Raw genomic sequence first — 25,034 nt, 5'->3', positions numbered from 1 at the left:
GGCTGGGGGAGGGGCGCCCGCCATTGCTGAGGCTTAAGTAGGTAAACAAAGACTCTGGGAAGCTCGAACTGGGTGGCGCTAACAGCAGCTCAAGGAAGCCTGCCTGTCTCTGTAGACTCCACCTCTGGGGACAGGGCACAGCTAAACAACAACAACAACAACAACAACAACAAAAGCAGCAGAAACCTCTGCAGACACAAACGACTCTGTCTGACAGCATTGAAGAGAGCAGTGGATCTCCCAACACGGAGGTTGAGATCTGAGAAGGGACAGACTGCCTGCTCAAGTGGGTCCCTGACCCCTGAGTAGCCTAACTGGGAGACATCCCCCACTAGGGGCAGACCGACATCCCACACCTCACATGGTGGAGTGCACCCCTGAGAGGCAGCTTCCAAAGCAAGAATCAGACAGGTACACTCGCTGTTCAGCAATACTCTATCTTCTGCAGCCGTCTGCTGCTGATACCCAGGCAAACAGGGTCTGGAGTGGACCTCAAGAAATCTCCAACAGACCTACAGGTGAGGGTCCTGACTGTTAGAAGGAAAATTATAAAACAGGAAGGACACCCACACCAAAACCCCATCAGTACGTCACCATCATCAAAGACCAGAGGCACATAAAACCACAAAGATGGGGAAAAAGCAGGGCAGAAAAGTTGGAAATTCAAAAAATAAGAGCGCATCTCCCCCTGCAAAGGAGCGCAGCTCATCGCCAGCAACGGATCAAAGCTGGACGGAGAATGGCTTTGACGAGATGAGAGAAGAAGGTTTCAGTCCATCAAACTTCTCAGAGCTAAAGGAGGAATTATGTACCCAGCGCAAAGAAACTAAAAATCTTGAAAAAAGAGTGGAAGAATTGATAACTAGAATAATTAATGCAGAGAAGGTCATAAACGAATGACAGAGATGAAAACCATGACACAAGAAATACTTTACAAATGCACAAGTTTCAGTAACCGACTCGATCAACTGGAATAAAGAGTATCAGCGATTGAGGATCAAATGAGTGAAATGAAGCGAGAAGAGAAACCAAAAGAAAAAAGAAGAAAAAGAAACGAACAAAGCCTGCAAGAAGTATGGGATGATGTAAAAAGACCAAATCTACGTCTGATTGGGGTGCCTGAAAGTGAGGGGGAAATGGAACCAAGTTGGCAACCACTCTTCAGGATATCATCCAGGAGAACTTCCCCAACCTAGTAGGGCAGGCCAACATTCAAATTCAGGAAATACAGAGAACGCCACAAAGATACTCCTCGAGAAGAGCAACTCCAAAACACATAATTGCCAGATTCACCAAAGTTGAAATGAAGGAAAAAATGTTAAGGGCAGCCAGAGAGAAAGGTCGGGTTACTCACAAAGGGAAGCCCATCAGACTAACAGCAGATCTCTCGGCAGAAACTCTACAAGCCAGAAGAGAGTGGGGGCCAATATTCAACGTTCTTAAAGAAAAGAATTTTAAACCCAGAATTTCATATCCAGCCAAACTAAGTTTCATAAATGAAGGAGAAATAAAATCCTTTACAGATAAGCAAATGCTTAGAGATTTTGTCACCACCAGGCCTGCCTTACAAGAGACCCTGAAGGAAGCACTAAACATGGAAAGGAACAACCAGTACCAGCCATTGCAAAAACATGCCAAAATGTAAAGACCATCCAGGCTGGGAAGAAACTGTATCAACTAACGAGCAAAATAACCAGTTAATATCATAATGGCAGAATCAAGTTCACACATAACAATATTAACCTTAAATGTAAATGGACTAAATGCTCCAATTAAAAGAGACTGGCAAACTGGATAAAGAGTCAAGACCCATCAGTCTACTGTATTCAGGAGACCCATCTCACATGCAGAGACATACACAGGCTCAAAATAAAGGGATGGAGGAAGATCTACCAAGCAAATGGAGAACAAAAAAAAGCAGGGGTTGCAATCCTAGTCTCTGATAAAACAGACTTCAAACCATCAAAGATCAAAAGAGACAAAGAAGGCCATTACATAATGGTAAAGGGATCAATTCAACAGGAAGAGCTAACTATCCTAAATATATATGTACCCAATACAGGAGCACCCAGATTCATAAAGCAAGTCCTTAGAGACTTACAAAGAGACTTAGACTCCCATACAATAATAATGGGAGACTTCAACACTCCGCTGTCAACATTAGACAGATCAACGAGACAGAAAGTTAACAAGGATATCCAGGAATTGAACTCATCTCTGCAGCAAGCAGACCTAACAGACATCTACAGAACTCTCCACCCCAAATCAACAGAATATACATTCTTCTCAGCACCACATCACACTTATTTCAGAATTGACCACATAATTGGAAGTAAAGCACTCCTCATCAAATGTACAAGAACAGAAATTATAACAAACTGTCTCTCAGACCACAGTGCAATCAAACTAGAACTCAGGACTAAGAAACTCAATCAAAACCGCTCAACTACATGGAAACTGAACAACCTGCTCCTGAATGACTACTGGGTACATAATGAAATGAAGGCATAAATAAAGATGTTCTTTGAAACCAAAGAGAACAAAGATACAACATACCAGAATCTCTGGGACACATTTAAAGCAGTGTGTAGAGGGAAATTTATAGCACTAAATGCCCACAAGAGAAAGCTGGAAAGATCTAAAATTGACAGTCTAACGTCACAATTAAAAGAACTAGAGAAGCAAGAGCAAACACATTCAAAAGCTAGCAGAAGGCAAGAAATAACTAAGATCAGAGCAGAAATGAAGGAGAAAGAGACACAAAAAACCCTCCAAAAACTCAATGAATCCAGGAGTTGGTTTTTTGAAAAGATCAACAAAATTGACAGACTGCTAACAAGATTAATAAAGAAGAAAAGAGAGAAAAATCAAATAGATGCAATAAAAAATGATAAAAGGGATATCACCACCAACCCCACAGAAATACAAACTACCATCAGAGAATACTATAAACACCTCTACGCAAATCAACTAGAAAATCTAGAAGAAATGGATAATTTCCTGGACACTTACACTCTCCCAAGACTAAACCAGGAAGAAGTTGTATCCCTGAATAGACCAATAGCAGGCTCTGAAATTGAGGCAACAATTAATAGCCTACCAACCAAAAAAAGTCCAGGACCAGATGGATTCACAGCTGAATTCTACCAGAGGTACAAGGAGGAGCTGGTAGCATTCCTTCTGAAACTATTCCAATCAATAGAAAAAGAGGGAATCCTCCCTAACTCATTTTATGAGGCCAACATCATCCTGATACCAAAGCCTGGCAGAGACACAACAAAAAAAGAGAATTTTAGGCCAATATCCCTGATGAACATCAATCCAAAAATCCTCAATAAAATACTGGCAAACCGGATCCAGCAGCACATCAAAAAGTTTATCCACCATGATCAAGTGGGCTTCATTCCCGGGATGCAAGGCTGGTTCAACATATGAAAATCAATACACGTAATCCAGCAATAAACAGAACCAAAGACAAAAACCACATGATTATCTCAATAGATACAGAAAGGGCCTTTGACAATATTCAACAGCGCTTCATGCTAAAAATGCTCAATAAATTCGGTATTGATGGAACGTAGCTGAAAATAATAAGAGCTATTTATGAGAAACCCACAGCCAATATCAGCCCACAGGGATGCCCTTTCTCACCACTCCTATTCAACATAGTGTTGGAAGTTCTGGCTAGGGCAATCAGGCAAGAGAAAGAAATCAAAGGTATCCAGTTAGGAAAAGAAGACGTGAAATTGTCCCTGTTTGCAGATGACATGATTGTATATTTAGAAAACCCCATTGTCTCAGCCCAAAATCTCCTTAAGCTGATAAGCAACTTCAGCAAAGTCTCAGGATACAAAATTAATGTGCAAAAATCACAAGCATTCTTATACACCAGTAACAGACAGAGAGCCAAATCAGGAATGAACTTCCATTCACAATTGCTTCAAAGAGAATAAAATACCTAGGAATCCAACTTACAAGGGATGTCAAGGACCTCTTCAAGGAGAACTACAAACCACTGCTCAGTGAAATAAAAGAGGACACAAACAAATGGAAGAACATACCATGCTCATGGATAGGAGAATCAATATCATGAAAATGGCCATACTGCCCAAGCTCATTTATAGATTCAATGCCATCCCCATCAAGCTACCAATGACTTTCTTCACACAATTGGAAAAAACTGCTTTAAAGTTCATATGGAACCAAAAAAGAGCCCGCATTGCCAAGACAATCCTAAGTCAAAAGAACAAAGCTGGAGGCATCACGCTACCTGACTTCAAACTATACTACAAGGCTACAGTAACCAAAACAGCATGGTACTGGTACCAAAACAGAGATATAGACCAATGGAACAGAACAGAGACCTCAGAGATAATACCACACATCTACAGCCATCTGATCTTTGACAAACCTGAGAGAAACAAAAATGGGGAAAGGATTCCCTATTTAATAAATGGTGCTGGGAAAATTGGCTAGCCATAAGTAGAAAGTGGAAACTGGATCCTCTCCTTACTCCTTATATGAAAATTAATTTAAGATGGATTAGAGACTCAAATGTTAGACATAATACCATAAAAACCCTAGAAGAAAACCTAGGTAGTACCATTCAGGACATAGGCATGGGCAAGAACTTCATGTCTAAAACACCAAAAGCAACAGCAACAAAAGCCAAAATTGACAAATGGGATCTAATTAAACTAAAGAGCTTCTGCACAGCAAAAGAAACTACCCTCAGAGTGAACAGGCAACCTACAGAATGGGAGAAAGTTTTTGCAATCTACTCATCTGACAAAGGGCTAATATCCAGAACCTACAAAGAACTCAAACAAATATACAAGAAAAAAACAAACAACCCCATCAAAAAGTGGGCAAAGTATATGAACAGACATTTCTCAAAAGAAGACATTCATACAGCCAGCAGACACATGAAAAAATGCTCATCATCACTGGCCATCAGAGAAATGCAAATCAAAACCACAATGAGATACCATCTCACACCAGTTGGAATGGCAATCATTAAAAAGTCAGGAAACAACAGGTGCTGGAGAGGATGTGGAGAAATAGGAACACTTTTACACTGTTGGTGGGATTGTAAACTAGTTCAACCACTACGGAAAACAGTATGGTGATTCCTCAAGGATCTAGAACTAGAATTACCATATGACCCAGCCATCCCACTACTGGGTATATACCCAAAGAATTATAAATCATGCTGCTATAAAGACACATGCACACGTATGTTTATTGCGGCACTATTCACAATAGCAAAGACTTGGAATCAACCCAAATGTGCATCAGTGACAGACTGGATTAAGAAAATGTGGCACATACACACCATGGAATACTATGCAGCCATAAGAAAGGATGAGTTTGTGTCCTTTGTAGAGACATGGATGCATCTGGAAACCATCATTCTTAGCAAACTCTCACAAGAACAGAAAACCAAACACCGCATGTTCTCACTCATAGGTGGGAACTGAACAATGAGATCACTTGGACTCGGGAAGGGGAACATCACGCACTGGGGCCTATCATGGGGAGGGGGGAGGGGGGAGGGGGGAGGAGGGAGGGATTGCACTGGGGAGTTATACATGATATAAATGATGAATTGATGGGTGCTGATGAGTTGATGGGTGCAGCACACCAAATGGCGCAAGTATACATATGTAACAAACTTTCACGTTATGCACATGTACCCTAGAACTTAAAGTATAATAATAAAATAAAATAAAATGAAAAATAAAAAAAAAAAAAGAAAAGAAAAAAAAAAGAGTATCCTGGATGGAGAATGTATATAATTCTGGTCATTAGAAGAAATATTCCCTATTAAAAAATTGATAAATTAACATTTAACTGTAAATTACTCTGTATGACTTTAGTCAGTGAAAGTCACTTACTTTCTTATAAATGTTCATCCATGACTGAAAAACCTTAGTCCCTCAGGAATGAGATTTTATCAGTGAAGCAGATGTGTTACAATTATTGTTTCTCAACACATGAAATTCTGTCTGAAATATCAATCCATATTTTAGATATTGTGATATTTCACTACTCACCAGGAAATTGACCATCGATTTCTAAAATACTTTTACAATGAATTAATTACTCCTTGTATGCACCCAGACAAGTATCTCTTTTACATATTTCAGTACTTACCCATACGTTTAGCCTGTTCTATTTTTTTTATTACAGTTTCATTGTTCTTTCTACTTTCACCTAGGTAGGTCCTAGCTTTACAATAGTATAATAGTATTGGCAGAGGCAGGAAGCACTTACGTTTTCAGTGTCTCCTGACATGCAGTTACAAGGATTCAGTTTTTCCTTCATAAAAAAAGCTCTTTATAGAATGTTATTATTAATTATATATTATTTATTGTTACCTACATAATGCTTATTGTGAAACAATTCTCATTAATTTACATGTTGCACCATGCGTTCTCATTTGCCCCTAATAGAAGCAAATAATATTATAATATATACACACAAAAAATAGATATTTTAAAATACCAAATAGTTTGATCATTAGTTACTAGGTATAAATTTGAGTGGCTTTTTGTTCAGCAAGTGCTTTTTTGATTTGACTCTGTTATTTTTCTTCTCTCATGATCATAATGAACACAAATCTTACCATTGTATGATGGTGAGAAACAGAAATTGCATGCATTGAATAAATTAAAATGTTTGCTATTATACATTTTAATATTTAGTTGATCCTCAGTTCCTTTATTAATTTACATGTTAGATAAGTGCTTATCATTTGATACATTGCATGGTTTAGGACTCATAGGATTTTCTTTTTCTCTCTTTCCATCTAGTACATTTACTATTGAATTGAAAAATGGTTAAAGAATATCAAAGTTCAAGTAAAGAATCAGTCAGGACATGGCCGGGCACGGTGGCTCACACCTGTAATCCCAGCATTTTGGGAGGCTGAGGTGAGCGGATCACCTGAGGTCAGAAGTTTGAGACCAACCTGGCTAACGTGGTGAAACCCCATCTCTACTAAAAATACTAAAAACTAGCTGGGCGTAGTGGTGGACACCTGTAATACCAGCTACTCAGGAGGCTGAGACAGGAGAATCACCTGAACCTGGGAGGCGGAGGTTGCAGTGAGCTGAGATGGTGCCATTGCACTTCAGCCTGGGCAGCAACAAGAGCAAAATTCCTTCTCAATAATAATAATAACCATAATAATAATAATAGAAAGAAAAAATCAGTCAGGGCACATGAGAGACTGGTCAATAATGATTAATGATGAGAATCATTGTCTTAATCCTGATTTCCCCTTCATACACATTATTAAGTGCCTACATTATTCAGGCTATATTAACTTCCGGGGATATGAGGAGGCATAGGAATCATTAACTGTGTCTTGGCTAATAGTCCAGAAATGAACATGGGAATGCAGATATTTCTTTGACGTATTGATTTTGTTTTCTTTGCGCACTCAGAAGTGAGACTGTTAGGTCGTATGGTGGTTCTATTTTTAATATTTTGAAGAACCTCCATACTGTTTTCCATAATGGCTGTACTGCTTTACATTCCCACCAACAGTGCAAAAGGATCTCCTTTTTTCCATATAAAAAGAAGAAAATCCTGCTACTTGCGACAGCATGGTTGAAATTTGAAAGGTATTATGCTAGGTGAAATAAGTGAAAGAAAGAAAGAAAAATACTACATGATTTCATTTACCTGTGGAATCTAAAAAAGTCACTTATAGAAATAGAGTTGAATAGGGAATGTGAAAGGCTGAAATGCAAGACGGTGATCTGTGTATAGCATGGTGACTACGGTTAATAATACTGTGTACTTATTAACTTGAAATTTTCTAAATTCTGTATACTTAAATTTTCCAAGTAGATGTTAAATGTTCTCACCAGAAAAATAATTATTTGAAGTGATGGAAAAATTAACTTGATCATTATAATTCTACAGTTTATATATATATTGAATCATAATGTATATTTTTAAAGTATACAATTTTATTAGTCAATTATACCTCAATCAGTCTGTTAAAATAATGAAAAGAGTTATAACTGACAGTGCTTTTTACTCACCAGAGTTTTCTGGTCAATCACATCATATTCTGTGTGTGTCTCTCCACTTCTTCATTATTGTCTTATAGAAAGTATATTTTTTTAGAGTTTCACCTTTCTTTGGTAGAGTTTGTTTATAAATTCTGCCAAAGTAATTCTCTCTTCGTTTATCCGTAATTGTTTTTCCCTTACATTCTAGCAACCTCTTCTTTCCAAAACTTCTTAGGAAATTTCTTTAAAGTCCTTATTACTTCATCTCCATAAATGGTTTCTTTCTGTCAAATATAATTAACATCAGAGGGTGTTAATTCCACTTCCTGTTTCTTTTACAGTTTGAGAGAAAATAGTCATCAGGCCAAATCAAAGTTTAGTCAGATTATTTTCTATTAATGTAGAGCTTTGTTATGTTTATAACAAACAACTTTCTGTGTTAGGTATATAATGCCACCTATTTATGTTTTTTTGCTCATTCATTTCTTCATTTATTCACTTTATATTAATTAAATGCCAAATAATTTCCAAGCAAACTCCAGAGTTAAACTTTTTCACTCTGTCCTTTGGTATGAAAGGAGATACTTTCTCTTCTTTTGACAGTTTAAGAAGACTTATTTTTATTCAAATATGCAAATAAACTAAAATTTGCTAAAATTTACTAAAAATAAATTTTTTGTTGTTGTTGTTTGCTGCTTTGTAGATACACCTAGAGGCATTGAGTACATTTTTATATAAAAAAAGTAAGTCTGTGGGATTTTGATATCAGCCTAGACAATTGCCAACTATAACACACACATCTTGTAGAAGGGGCGATTTCTCTTTAACTATAGGCATCTCTTAGTTTAAAATGAAAATAAATTTATTAATATTGCTACCTGAGAACTTGTGTTTTAGAATATTAGACTAAATTTCATGATGTTAAATTTCCTTCACTAATGCATTTGTTTTTTTAAAAACATTCTGTATACATTAATGAAATAAACAGTTGTACTCGATGAACAATGCAGAAAAATATTATTTGATATTTCAAAATATGTATAAAATGTTTATTTTATAAACATTGGAATTGTTGCACACAAAAATATTAAATAAAATATGGATTTTCATACGATCATCTTGATTGATGCAGAAAAAGCATTTGATAAAATCCAGTATCTCATTATGATAAAAACCCTAAACAACATAGGCATAGAATGGACTTAACTCAAAGTAATAAAAGCCATGCACGACAAACTCCCAGCCAACATCATATGAAATAGGAAAATGTTGAAAAAATTCCCCCTGAGAACTGGAACAAGAGAAGGATGCTCACTCACTTTCATCACTTCTCTTCAACATAGTACTGGAAGTCTTAGCCAGAGCAATCAGAAAAGAGAAATAAATAAAGGGCATCCAAAAAAGGGAAAAAGGAAGTCAACTGTTACTATTCACTGATGATATGATCATATATCTAGAAAACTCTGAAGTCTCATCCAAAATGCCCTTAGATCTGATAAATGAATTCAGTGAAGTTTCAGGATATGTAATCAATGTACACAAATCAGTAGCACTACTATACAGCAACTACCAAACTGAGAATCAAATCAAGAACTCATTTCCTTTTACAACAGCTGAAAAAACAAACAAACAAATAAACAACAACAACAACAACAGCAAAACCTTAGGAATATACTTAGCCAAGGATTGTAAATATCTCTACAAGGAAAATTACAAAACACTGCTGAAAGAAATCATAGAAGACACAAGCAAGTGGACACACATTCCATGCTCATGGATGAGAAGAATCAATATTGTGAAAATGACCATACTGCCAAAAGAAATCTACAGATTCAATGCAATTCCCATCAAACTACCACCATCATTTTTCACAGCACCCCCCAAAAAAACCCTAAAATTCAAATGAAAACAAAAAGAGCCCAAATAGCCAAAGCAAGACTAAGCAAAAAGAACAAATCTGGAACATCACATTACCTGACTTCAAACTATAGAATAGACCATTAGTTTCATCCATTTCTCTATTATTTTAAAATATTCAATGATGCTGTCATATTATTGAAAAATAGCAAAATCTTAAACTAAAAGTTTATTTAGTTTAAAACATTTACTAATATGTGTTATGTATTCACCTATATAACTCACATATATAAAATTTTGTGCCAGTATTTAGAGTTATACATATATAACCATTGCATGTTATTCATATGTAACAGCTATACATACATAAGAGTTATAGTTTATGCCAGTTATAAATATATAACACACATATAAAATGCTTTTTTAAAGAGAAGATAACACTGCATTTTACTTTGGATAATATTTCACCTTAAGGACAGTACAAATATATATTTTACTATCATTTCGTCAAGGTCCCATTTGTCTCACTATCCATATATTATCTAGTTCTTTGTTGCTAGATCATATAGTAGATCAACTAAGCATTGAAAACAGAATTAATAAATATTTTGTAGAATAAAACAAGGGCATGAGCTTATGCTAGATAACCAATTACCTTGTTACTATAAAGTTATCATCCAATAATTTGCAAACTTAAAAAGCAATCTATGCACATACAAAGTTTATATTTTAGGCAATAATTTGTCTTGTATGTTCTACATTACATCAATAATGATCTAAGGGAAATTATTTCATGAGACTTAGAATTTTAGTATATTCTAAAATGTTATTTAAGGAAAAAATTAATAATGACTGCTATTTTCCATATTATGGAAAAAATAAGACAAAATATGTTCAATCTTATTTGTCCACCTGCTTAATATATGGGAACAAATGGAAATCTAAATCAAATTATAATAGGTAATCTTTATTATGCATGTATTTTTTCACTCCCAAAGAGCATTGTTAGGAGGAGGAATTTATAGTAAATAAGTCAATTGCAAACATTAGTTTCACAGACTTGTTTAGACTGCTAATAAACTCTATCATCACATGAGCTCAAAAAGTCTCTGATTTTAATCCAAGATTGAGCTGTGTGATGGTTACTATTAAGTGTCAACTTGATTGGATTGAAGAATAAAAAGTAGCGTTTCTGGGTGTGCCTGTGAGGGTGTTGCCAAAGGAGGTTAACATTTGAGTCAGTTTTTATATATCTCAATTTTTTTATCCATTTATCCAGCAATATACCCTTAGGTTGTTTCTTTATCTTGGCTACCATAAAAAATGCTGCAACAGACATGGGAATACAGCTATTTCTATGAAGTACTGACTTTATTTCCGTTGGGTATATACCTGGAAAAAGAGTGCTGGTTTATATAATTATATTTACAATGATTAAAAACAATTTTATTTTAATTTTTTTGAGGATTCTCCATGCAATTTTTTATAATGGCTTTACCAACTTATGTTTTTACCAACAGCTTTAAAGGGTTTCCTTTTCTCCACACTTGTAGTTTTTATAATAGCAACCCTAATAGGTTTGAAGTGATATTTATTGTTCTTTTTATTTGTGTTTCCCGAATAATTAGTAAGGTTGAGTACATTTTTATATACCTGTTGGGCATTTGTATGTCTTTTTTGAAAAACTGTCTGTTCAGAACCTTTTCTAATTTTTAACTTTTTTCTATTGAGTGTTTTATTAGTCTGCTCTCCCACTGCTAATAAATACCTGAGACTGAGTAACTTATAAGGGAAAGAGGTTTAATTGACTGACAGTTCCACATGACTGGGGAGGCCTCAGGAAACTCATAATCACGGTGGAAGGAAAAGTAATCACATCCTGGACACAGCCAAACCATATAAAGCATGTACTCTCTTCTTACATATTTTGAGTATTAACTTTTTATGAGATATGTGGTTTACAAATATTTTCTCATGATCTTCCAGCTTTTCATTTTTTGGCTGCTTCCTTTGCTGCTGATATCTTTTTTTTCTTTTTTTTTATTGTTTCACAAAAGCAGAAATGTTACTGTTTATTGCTAAATAGTTACTGTAACAGACATAAACAATTTTACTTTCTTTTTTTTGATGTTTTTAATTTTAATTTTTTTATTTTTTATTTTATTTTATTTTTTTTATTATACTTTAAGTTCTAGGGTACATGTGCATAACGTGCAGGTTTGTTACATATGGTTTCTTAATTATATGTAGACCCATTTGTTTATTTTTCCTTTTTTTGCCTGAGCTTCTGATATAATGTCCAAAATATCATTGCCAAGACCAATATCAAGGAGCTTTTTCCCTATATTTTCTTCTATGAGTTTTAAGATTTTAGTTATTGTGTTTAGGTCTTTATTTTGAGTAGACTTTTGTGTATAGTGTAAGGTAATAATTAATTTTTTTCTTTTGCATGTGAATATCTAGTTTTCCCAATACCATCTACTGAAAAGACTATTATTTCTTTATTGTGTCTTGGTGACCTTGTGAAAAATTAGCTGACTATATATCCTTGGGTTTATTAACAGGCTTTCTATTCTATTCCACTGTTCTATATGTCTGTTTTTATGCCAGTATTCTACTCTTTTTGTAACGTGTTATTTTCACTTACTCACTGGACAGATGACTAGTTATTTTATTTTTATGTGTTTATTTATTTAGTGTCGCTTTGTCACCCAGGCTGGAGTGCAATGGTGCAATCTTGGCTCAGTGCAATCTCTGCCTCCCAGGTTCAAGTGATTCTTCTGCCTCAGTCTCCTGAGTAACTGGGACTACAGGCATGCGTGACCACATGCAGCTAATTTTTGTATTTTTAGTAGAGATGGGGTTTCACCATATTGGTCAAGCTGGTCTCGAATTCCTGACCTCGTGATCTGCCCACCTCAGCCTCCCAAAGTGCTGGGATTACAGGCAAGTTAATTTTTTAAGAAAATATTTATGTATGTGCATGATTTCCAGATGGCACGAAGACTCCTTTTTATATGTACAATTATTACTCTCAGGGATTAGGTGTAGTTACATACCTACTTTTCTGAGGATGCTCATTAGAAAGAGATACTAGTATAGCCAGGGTGAAACGCTCTCAGAGCTGCCTTCAAAATGAAACAGATTAAAGTCAGAGAGTCTCAGTCCATTTGCTGATGTATGGAAACAATGGTGGCTTCACTCATGCTGCGGCTATAGCATGCCCTCTTTTCTTCCCTAAATCTTGGGAAATGCTTTGCCTATTTTTCTACATTCATCTTGGGTGATCATAGCTCTTTTCTCTTGATACAATTAGCCAAGAGCCTAAAAGAAAAAGCCAGGCACACAGCATCCAGATAAATAAAAATGGCATAGTCTTAAAATGTATAACTTAACTGAAAATACTTTTTTACAGAGTTAATAGCAAAACAGTTGAACTCCCCAATAACTTTCTCTAACTTATAGTTGCTCAACAGGTGTTATCTATTTGTTATAGATTTTGCCATGAAAGTTATATTTGTTTCATTTATATAGGGCTCCTCCATCTCTAGATACAACTAATCTAGTTCATTTTGGTGGACTCTACATATTATGAGCTAATTTATTTGAAATTTCTTTGAAGAGCACAAGAAATGTTATTCAAATTGTTTTATTTTCTGTCACTGTTTAGAACCATAAGTATTTTATGCTGTAGAGGAATGTTCTAAATTCAGATTCAAATCAGACTTTGTCAAAGTGACCCCAGTTCAATGGCATTTACTCATTTTATTTATATTAAATATTTGATGCATAACTTGAATATGTTCTGAAGTCAATAGGTATTGCAGATGCAAGAATGAGTTTGCTTTTCTGAGTGCCAAGTACTCTTGAACACACTGCCAGGGTTATCATAGCAGAGGTTTGAGAAAATGTGCTTCAATATCTGCACATTGCTGATCGAATTTTTCTAAGCCTTTTGGCTTTCTTGCTTCTAGATTTGCTTGACATACAAAGGAGGACATCTACCTTGCATGTATACTACCTTCAAGGTCTAATAACTTGCATACTCCCAATGAAATAAAATCCTAGGCTGCTAATCTCCTTATGGGCTAGCCCCAGAAAGTGAACCTGGTATATGTTTGACTCTATAGCAGGGTCTAATTTTTATGCCTTAAATCGTGTGATGAGACTAGCAAGTCAGGCAGTTAACCAAGGATTCAACAGGCTAACCATGCTCTTCATTCATCTCCATGGGCATATGTCTCTCAGAGGGAACATTTTTTTCTGAGGTCTAAAATGCTCTGTTAGTTTCCGAATAGCTGCATTAAAACCTCTATTATCTCTTGTTCCTTTGAGCATGCAAAACATATCCTGGAGGTCAGGGCCCCTGAAGGGTGACTTTTTGTAAGATAACTGAAGAATCACGTGCAGTTACAAGTAGTTTTAAACATCTCTATTTAGATCATATTTGAACAAACCTTAATCTCATTCTAGACCAAAAGTAGTCGAATCCATAAAAAGGTTAAACAGTCATTTAAAATTACATGTAGTAACTGATGTAGGAAAATCCACATGATTCTCCTTAAATTAATAGCAAGTGCCTGTTTCAGATAACTTTGTGTAATACCATTCTTTATGACACTATATTTAAATCATTTTTATTAACATGCTTCTAAATGGAACATCATAATATTACTTACTCCTCATTTCAAAAAATTTATGAATACTCTATTATGCACAAAAATTTTCCTGTACCCCAATAAGATGCAATCAATATAGTAGCACATTATTTTTCTATTGAAGAAAATGTATTAAGGCCATAGCTGAATTCATATTTTTTCAGGATTAGTATGTGAAGATATTACTTATACTTACCTAACAATGGAATAAATATCAGAAGGTGAATCAAATCAGACCAGATCTAAGACTTATCTTTCGGGAATTTTACCAGTTACTTCATTAAAAAGAATTAAAAATCAATTACAGGACCACAAGGAAGCTTGTGTGTAATATATATTATATAATTATGCTTACGCTCTCTGATGGAGGGGATTGCATAGACTCTGTGTTGATCAGTTCTTAGCTCTAGGACTGAAGCACATATACCCCTAGCTTCTAGAGGTTGGCTGGTTACCTTGCTCAAAGTGATGCCTTCTTTTTAGGGGCTGCTGCATCCAATGACTGGCCAGTGCATAATAAGGTAAAGCTCCTTTGCCTGTCAGAAAGCTAACTCCATTTCAGACTGTGTTTTCCATTGAAGTTGATCTTCAATGCCATTCTATACCCAGAGCTGAGCACAGGATAAGGCACAAGGCACATAGTGGATGCCCAGTAAACATTTGCTTAAAGAGGTGTAGTGAATGTAAATTGTACATAGAGTGGTCTTCAGGCTTTGAGTTATTTTCATTTTGACTTTCTCTAAAAGTTCCTCAAAGAGTTCAGATAGGTGATACAATTTTATGTGACAAGATTAATTTTAATCAATGTATTTCAGCTTTCCTCTCTTTTTGAAGGTTTAGTGACAGTAAGATTTATTCCTTGATTATAATGATATGGGAAAGTTTGAGCACCTGTCACACTCAGGAACATAACAACCAAATATAAAAATATGGTTGACCCTCAGTTTAACTATTATTAGAAGTCAAGATCAAGTTATACTTAAAGAAAAAGTGTTACATGCAAATAATTCCAGATTTGAAGTAATGAGTATTTGAAGAAAATGCCCATTCATTTTCAGGTAGTGAAATTTTAAAGTTTTGAAATTATGGCCAACTTATAATAATAATCACATTAACTTTGTGGAATAAAAGCATGTTTATGGTTTTTAGAAAAGAGTTTATGGGTTGAATATTTATTTTGTAAAATTATTGATGTTTCATAAAACTCCCTGTTTTGGCGTAAATTTTCTTAAATGTAAAAGATGAACCACCAGGTGCAACATCTGTTACTATGAATAAAATGACATTCTCATTCAGCAGGAACAAATGCAGCAACTGCAAGGTCTTCTCTCTGGAGGAAACTACCTTAGGAAAAGTAAAGGCCCTATAGAACTACCATGAACTGACATTGCATAGATATATTAACACATTCTTCAATATTGTGTATCGTGCATAAATGGCGAAAGTTAGAGTTTGGTTTATTTTCCTAACATTTACAGATGTCTTAAAGTAAATGGTGTTTATCATTGGATATTAAAATAATATACAGGACATTTTATATCAACAATATGCGTATGTTTTGCTGTTGCTTTTTTATTATTTTCCTTATATTGCCCACCATCACTCGAAAAATTGTTACATGTCATACCTTTCAGATACAGATAATACTATATCCATCAGCGCAAAGTTATATCTGCAATAGTACAAAACACAAAGCATTTAGAAACTCAAACTTTTTAATTTAGGCAATGTGGAATAATTCCTGGGCTCTCTGTATATTGTGAATTCTGCATGGAGCTTTAATTTAAAGTCTTTTAGCTTGAGATAGAGACTTCTAATATTTTCGCTCATCCAATTCCTCTTTTACTCTAAGTAAAGGATGAGATTACATTTCCAAACTCTTTAAAAATACGTAGAAATGTAACTTCTCAAGCCAATGTATTTTGAGCAGAAGTAATATGCATAATTTCCTTAACAAAGCACGTAGTCAATGACTTAAGACCCTGCAATATTTCTTTTCCTGTTGCATTGCTGAAGACATCATATATTGTAGATAGTGCAGTAGCAGGCTGTGGATCCTCCATTAGCCTAGAATTCTGAGGAGCCACGTGGAGGATGGTGTTCCTGGAAAGAATCCCAGGGCCAGAAAAGACAAGTTAAGGATTAATCTTGTTAAGTCACTAGGATTTTCGGACTGTGGGTTGCCACATCATAATCTTTTGTGTTCTGACTTCTACATTTGTGAAAACAACAAACTGGGACTCATGAAGGCATAATATAGGCATAAATAGCCAAATAATCATTAAATGTAGGTAACCCATATGATAATGAATTAACCCAACTGATACTCAGTTTTCCTATTTGTAATATACCTGAAATATATATTATAGGTTGGTGCAAAACTAATTGTGGTTTTCACCATTAAAAGTAATGGCAAAACCACAATTACTTTTGCACTAACTTAATGTAAACCCTGTTTATGCTCAAAGGAGTTAATTGGAGTAAATGTGTTCTAGAAAGCTGAGGCAGAAATACTGGTTGATTTGTTGCTATTGCTGAAGTGGTAGAATTAAAGAGAGTGTCGTATATAAAAGACAAACTTTCTCAAACTATTCTAAGAATCATGAGTCGACTGAGTAAAAATGTGTTTTGGTAATATTATATGGTATTTGGCTTGATGTCTGATAGGGTTTGGCTGTGTTCCCACCCAAATCTCATTTCGAATTGTAACTGCTACAATTCCCACGTGTTGTGGGAGAAACTCAGTGGGAGGTAATTGAATCACGGGAGCAGATCTTTCCTGTGCTGTCCTCGTGATAGTGAATAAGTCTCATGAAATCTGATAGTTTTAAAAATGGGAGTTTCCATGCACAAGCTCTCTCTCTTTACCTGCCACCATCCATGTAGTATGTGATTTGCTCACTCTAGCCTTCCGCCATGATTGTGAGACCTCCCCAGCCACAAGGTGTAAAAGTAATTACACCAACCTAATAACGTGTATTTCAGGTATATTACAAATAGGAACACTGGATATCAGATGGGTTAATTCATTGTCATATGGGTTATCTTATGATAACCTTATGATAACAATTTCATGATTGTTTGGCTATTTATGCCTGTATTATGCCTTCAGACCATGAGTCTCAGTGTGTTGTTTTCACAAATGCAAAAGTCGGAACACAAGAGATTATGATGTGACAACCCACAGTTTGAAAATCCCAAGTACTTAAATCTACTAAAACTCTTTTTCTTCCCAGTCTTGGGTATATCTTTATCAGCAGCATGAAAACAGACTAATACAGTAAATTGGTACCAGTAGCATGGGGTGCTGCTCAAAAGATACCCAAAAATGTGGAAGTGACTTTGGAACTGGGTAATAGGAAGAGGTTGGGAAAGTTTGGGGGGCTCAGAAGAAGACGGGAAAATGTGACAAAGTTTGCATCTTCCTAGACACTTGTTGAATGACTTTGCCCAAAATGTTGATGGTGATATGGATGATAAAATTCAGGCTGAGGAGGCCTCAGATGGAAATGAGGAAATTGTTTGAAACTGGAGCAAAGGTGACTCTTACTATATTTTAGCTAAGTGACTGAAGGTGTTTTGTCCCTGCCCTAGAGATCTGTGGAACTCTGAACTTGAAAGAGATGATTTAGGTATCTGGTGGAAGAAATTTCTAAGTAGCAAAGCATTCAAGAGGTGACTTGTGTGATATTAAACACATTCACTTTTATAAGGAAAGTAGAGAATACAAGTTTGGAAAATTTGCAGCCTGACAATGTGATTAAAAACGAAATCCCATTTTCTGAGGAGAAATCCAAGTCAGCTATGGAAATTTGCATAAGTAATTAGTAGACAAATGTTAATCCCCAAGACAATGGGGGAAATGTCTCCAGAGCATGTCAGAGGTCTTCATGGCAGCCCCTCTCATCACAGACCCAGAGTCCTAGGAGGAAAATGTGGTTTTGTGGGCCAGGCCAGTGGTCCCTGTGCTGTGTGCAGCCTAGGCACTTGGTGCCCTGCATCCCAGCCACTCTAACCATGGCTGAAAGAGGCCAATATAGAGCTTGAGTTATGGCTTCAGAGGGTGCAAGTCCCAAGCCTTGGCAGCTTTCACATGGTGTTGAGCCTGTGAATGAAGAGAAGGCAAGAATTGGGGTTTGGGGACCTCTGCCTAGATTTCAGAAAACATATGGAAATGCCTGGATATCCAGACAGAAGTTTGATGCAGGGGTGGGGCCTTTATAGAGAATCTCTGCTAGGGCAGCACAGAAGGGAAATGTGCAGTTGGAGCCCTTCACTAGGTAGGGCACCACCTAGTGAAGCTGTGAGAAGAGGGCCACCATCCTCTAGACCCTAGAATGGTAGCTCCACTGACAGCTCTCACTGTGCACCTGAAAAAGCCTCAGATACTCAGTGCCAGCTCATGAAAGGAGGCAGGAGGGGGTGGTTATATCCTGCAAAACCACAGGATCAGAACTGCCATGACCAAGGGAACCCACTGCTTGCATCAGCATGACCTGGATGTGAGACATGGAGTCAAAGGAGATAATTTTGGAGCTTTAAGATTTTACTGCCCTGCTGGATTTTGGACTTGCGTGAAGCCCAGTAGCCCCATTTGTTTGGCCAATTTCTCCCATTTGGAATAGGTGTATTTACCCAATACCTGTATCCCCACTGTATCTAGGAAGTAATTCACTTACTTTTGATTTTACAGGCTCATAAGCAGAATGGATTTATTTGTCTGAGATGAGGCTTTGGACTGTCAACTTTGGGGTTAATGCTGAAATGAGTTAAGACTTTGGGGAAATGTGGGAAGCATGACTAGTTTTGAAATACGATGACATGAGATTTGGGAGGGGCCAGGAGTGGAATTATATGGTTTGGCTGTGTCCCCACCCAAATCTTATCTTGAATTGTAACTCCCACAATTCCCATGTGTCATGGGAGGAATCTGATGGGAGGTAATTGAATCATGGGGCAGGTCTTTCATGTTGTTCTCATGATAGTGAATGAGTCCCTTGAAATCTGATGGTTTTAAAAACGGGAGTTTCTCTGCACAAGCTCTCTTTCTTTCCCTGCCACCATTCATGTAAGATGTGACTTGCTCCTCCTAGCCTTCCACTATGATTGTGAGGCCTTCCCAGCCATGTGGAACTTTAAGTCCATTAAACCTCTTTTTCTTCCTAGTCTTGGGTATGTTTTTGTCAGCAGTGTGAAAATGGACTAATACAATATCCAAAGACTACCTGAATCTCATCAGACATTTGCTTCTTTTTCTGTAAAATTTCTGAGTGAGATACACAAAAAAGGCCCAATAACATAATGGAAGAAAATACTGCCTTATTTTTAGTTGGGCCCATACCTTGATACTCAACTTCAAGGCTCTGGTAATACTGGATCTGAACAAATCCCTTCATCTGAAAGATCAGTTAGGGTCTATTATCTCCTTATGTATGTCATAACTCTGCCAAAAAATAAAACCAGCAGAAATGTGTGCATGTGTGCACACACACACACACATACATATATACACACATACATATACATATATGTATATACATGCGCACACACACACACACAGTCACATGCTATATGTGACATTTCGGTCAATGAAAGACCACCTATATTGCAGTGATCCCATAAGATTATAATGGAGCTGAAAAATTCATTTCATCTAGTGACATCATAGCCATTTAAAGTTATAGTAAAACTCATTACTTACATGTTTGTGGTGATGCTTGTGTAAACAAACCTAGTGCACTACCGGTCATTAAAAAAAATGTACAGTAATGTCCTAGGTCTTCATATTTACTCACTTCTCTCTCCCTGACACACAGAAAGCTCCATGCCTGAAAAGGACCCTTTACAGGTGTATAATTTTTTATCTTTTATATTGTATTTTTTACTACATCTTGTCTATGTTTAGACAGATTTGGATACACAAATACCATTGTATTATAATTGCATGAAATATTTAGTAAAGTACAGCAACATGTTGTACAGGTTTGTAGCTCAGAAGCAATAGTCTCTACCACATAGTCTAGGTGTGTAGCAGGCAATAATATTTAAGTTTGTGTAAGTACGCTGTACGATATATGCACAGTGATGAAATCACCGAAAGGCATATTTGTTAGAACAAATACTTAGAGTTAAGCAAAAAATGACTTTGTGTGTTTGTGTGGGTGTATATGGCAGGAAGACAGGACTTAATGCTTCAATCTTGAGGCAGAATTTCTTCTTCTCCAAGAAGCCTCAGTTTTGCCATTGTGGCCTTTGACTGATTATTGAGTGTAATGTCCTTTTCTTAAAGTTAACTGGTTGTAGCTGTTACCTACATCTACAGAATACCTTCACAGTAACATGTAGATTAGTGTTAAATTAAACAGCTTGGTATTATGCCCTATCCAAATCAGCACATAATATGAAGCATCTCAGCTTTCTTGAAGCCAGTATCTAAATCTTAGAACTTATCTCTTATAATCAGATGCTTGGTATAAGAACTTGAAGCAATCATTAATTTAAGAATGCTTAAAGAGAGAGAGAGAGAGAGGTCAGCATGGTTAAGCTGTTCCTGAATTTGGACCTGCAGTAAAGATGAAGAAATTCCCAAAGACAACTGTAAACAAAAACACAATTTTTGCAAGCACAATATTCTGTCTACTCACAGATGTAGCACGTTTTATATTTTGCAAATTGGCCAAGAAGATAACAATCCATCCTAGAGGGAAGAAAGTAGACAGAGAGTTGGACATGTGTGGAGGCTTTTCTTCTCTCTCTACAAGCTCTTGGGTAAATTTACTTTAAAAATGGCAGCTCTAGTAGAGGGTGTTGGTGCTCTCTCCAAATCCTCCTAGCATTCATCATTCCTAATCATGCCAACAGTTTTCTATGGAAGTGCCAGGCAGTTAACATCACTGGGAACAGCTTTCAATTAATGATGAATAGAGGCTGATGAATAAATCCCTCAGGTTTCTCATCTCTACGTGGAACAACTCTGGTATTCTGCCCAGTCTGCAGAGATCCACAGCGGGGTTGAGCCTAAATTGCCCACAGTGGTAACTCTCCCACTACTATATTCTGTATTTTTTTTTTTAATTTGTGTGTCACTTACCCACTTTTTTTTCTTTCTTTTTTCTTTTCTTTTCTTTTTCTTTTTCTTTTTTTCCTTCCTGGGATCACTTAGCAAATAAATCACTTTCTGTTGGAACCTTTGACTTAGACTCTGCTTTGGAGAGAGAGGGTGGGTGGACCCTAAAACTAAGACAAATACATATAAGTTGCTTACATAATCTTATTTAAAACTTTAAAAGTGATACAATAAAAAACTGAATCTCTGTATAATTCAGTGTAATCTAAATTTATGTAACCACAGGGGAGTTTTTAATAGTGTGTTTATTTATATACTGACCAACTGGAGTTCTATTAAACTATAAGAAATGCTGACCTAGAAAAATAATTGAGTATATTTATCCATTGTATTGTTCCGTTTTCATTCTGCTCATAAAGACATACCCAAGACTGGGCACTTTACAAAAGAAACAAGTTAATGGACTTACAGCTCTAACTGGCTGGGGAGGCCTCACAGTCATGGCAGAAGGTTAAAGGCATATCTTATATGGTAGCAAACAAGAGAAGAAAGCTTGTGCTGAAAAACTCCCGTTTTTAAAACCATCAGATCTCATAAGACCTATTCACTATCATAAGGACAGCATGGAAAAGACCCACGCTCGTGATTCAGTTACCTCCCACTGGGTCCCTCCCACAACACCTGGGAATTCAAGATGAAATTTGGGTAGGGACACAACCAAACCATATCATTCATGATTCTTAACTGTTGTGATTATTAATTATTTCATCAAAAAATATGTATTTAGCATTCCATTTACTAATATAATTTTTGAAATTGTACAGTTTCTGAATTGATGGCTTTATTTATATCTAATGTTTCTCTTGTGAAAGTGTTTGTAGGCAAACAGGGAAGAGAGACATGATGGCGGATAGGAGACATGGCTAACATACAGCTTTCACTTGAACAGACAGAACAGAATGTGGAGACTCACACCATGATATTCTCCAACAGCTACCACAGGAATGTACCATGAAAACTAAAAAAGTTCACAGATCCTTTGAAAGAAGTGACATGCCACTGAATAATCCACAAAACAGGCAAAATCTGTGAGTTCCCACGGTGTGAGAGGGGGAAAATCTGCTTCTGAACCCACATTCCCCCTGGGAAATCCGAAAATCCAGATCATAGGAGAAGGATTTAACTTTACCTAAAGCTGAAACAAACTTAGGGAGTCATATGAAACATAAAAGTAGAAGCAGCAGCAGGAAGAGACTTGCAGGCACTCCCAGTCTTCAGCTTGAACGCAGGGAGGCCATTCCTGACTATATCTCACAGGGGCCCTCAGGGAAGGCAGCAAGTGGAATTGGGGAGGTGTTGTGGGATAAAGAAAGCTTCCAACTGAAATTGGTAGTAGTTTCAACTAGACACAAATATTCCTGAGCAGAGTCAAGGAGATGAGCAGAAGCTGCTGCAGATATGAGCACAGGAGCCACCACTAATGGAGTGATCAGATGGAGAGGGGGTGAAATCCATAAGGCAAGTTTGCTTTCTCAGCAGGGACGCTCACAGCCTTGGGCAAGGTCTGAGCAGGACACTCCCCAGCTGTGTGAGAACTGTGTGAGGCTTCTTGCTACCAGATATCTCCCCATTCCCTGGTGAACTATATGACACAGCAGAGGCAGCCAAGATCCTCTCTTGGACATAACCCCATTGGCCCAAGAACCACCTCCCACATCCCTCATAGTGGCCTTACAAACCAGCAAACCCCACCACAAAAAAAGAGTCCAGACCAGCCTAACTCTGCCCCTACTTGATGGTATTTCTCTACCCGCCCTGGTAGTTGAATATAAACATATAAGCTCTTGGGGGCTTTAAGGCCCCACCCATCACCTGAGAAACCAAAATAGTTACCCTGGCCAACTTAGGGCAAGATTAGCACTATCCCCACAACCCCCGCCACTACTACCACAGCTAGTGCTCTCTTGAAATTGCCACCTAGCTGGAAGCCAACCAATTCAGGCCTTTACAACAACTCATGACAGAATATCCATGATCTTAGGAAGGAGAAGACAATACCTAATTCCACTGGCTGCAATATCCCGGCTAAGCAGAGGTCCTCAGTGTATCCATGTGACAACTTCACTGCTAGCACAACCAGCATTCAAGAAAACCAGCATGCTAAACATATCTACAACCAAGGACTGTGACAGAGTCTACCCCACTCCCCTGCCACCTCCACTAGAGCAGATGCTGACATCTGTGGCTGGAAGACCTGAACAAAGGTCACATCACAAGACTCTTTGCAGACATTCTCCCACAGCAGCCCATAGCCTAGTAACCCCACTGGGTGGCTAGACCCGGGAGAGATATAACAATCACTACCATTCAGCTTTCCGGATGTGCCATCCCTAAAGAAAGGGGAAGAGCACCACATCAAGGAATCAACCCATGGGATGACAGCATCTGAACAGCAGGCCTTGAGTTTCAGACCTCTGCAGTGAAATAGTCTACCCAGATAGAACGAACCAGAAAAGTAATTCTAATATTATGACAAAAAAGGATTCTATAACACCTCCAAAAGATCACACCAACTCCCAGCAATGGATCCAAACGAAAAGAAATCTCTGAATTGCCAGAAAAAGAATTCAGAAGGCTGATTATTAAGCTACTCAAGGAGATACCAGAGAAAGCTGAAAAACAACTTAAAGAAATTAAATATATATATTATATTATATATATATATATATGGAGAGAGAGGAGAGAGAGAGAGAGAGAGAGAGAGAGAGAGAGAGAGAGGACATGGATGAAAAGTTCTCCAGAGAAATAGATATCATAAGGAGAAAACAATTACACTTCTAGAAATGAAAGGCATACTTAGAGAAATACAAAATGCAGTGAAAAGTGTCCAGAATTGACTAGAATAAATAGAAGAAAGAACTTCAGAGCTTGAAGACAAGGCTTTCAAATAACCCAATCAGACAGACAAAGAAAAACAAAATAAAAATAAAATGAAGCCTCCCAGAAATCTGGGCTTATGTTAAACAGCCAGACATAAAAATAATTGGTGTTACTAAGGAAGAAGAAATCTAATACAAGTTTGGAAACCCTATTTGATGGAATAATTGTGGGAAACTTCCTTGACCTTGCTAGATATCTAGACATCCAAATACAAAAAGTTCAAAGAACACCTGGGAAATTCATCACAATAAAAGGTCGTCACCTAGGCACATAGTCATTGGGTTATCTAAAGTCAAGACAAAGGAAAGAATCTTAAGAGCTGTGAGGCAAAAACATCAGATAGCCAGTAAAGGAAAACGTATCAGATTAACAGCAGATTTCTCAGCAGAAATCTTACAAGCTAGAAGGTATTGGGGTCTCATATTTAGCCTTGTGAAACAAAATAATTATCAGCCAAGAATTTTGTATCCAGCAAAACTCAGCTAC

The sequence above is a fragment of the Rhinopithecus roxellana genome, chromosome 4 (assembly GCF_007565055.1).
Source record: "Rhinopithecus roxellana isolate Shanxi Qingling chromosome 4, ASM756505v1, whole genome shotgun sequence".
Lineage (NCBI taxonomy): Eukaryota > Metazoa > Chordata > Mammalia > Primates > Cercopithecidae > Rhinopithecus > Rhinopithecus roxellana.
The sequence above is the reverse complement of the archived record's forward strand: the minus strand, read 5'-3'. Positions refer to the sequence as shown.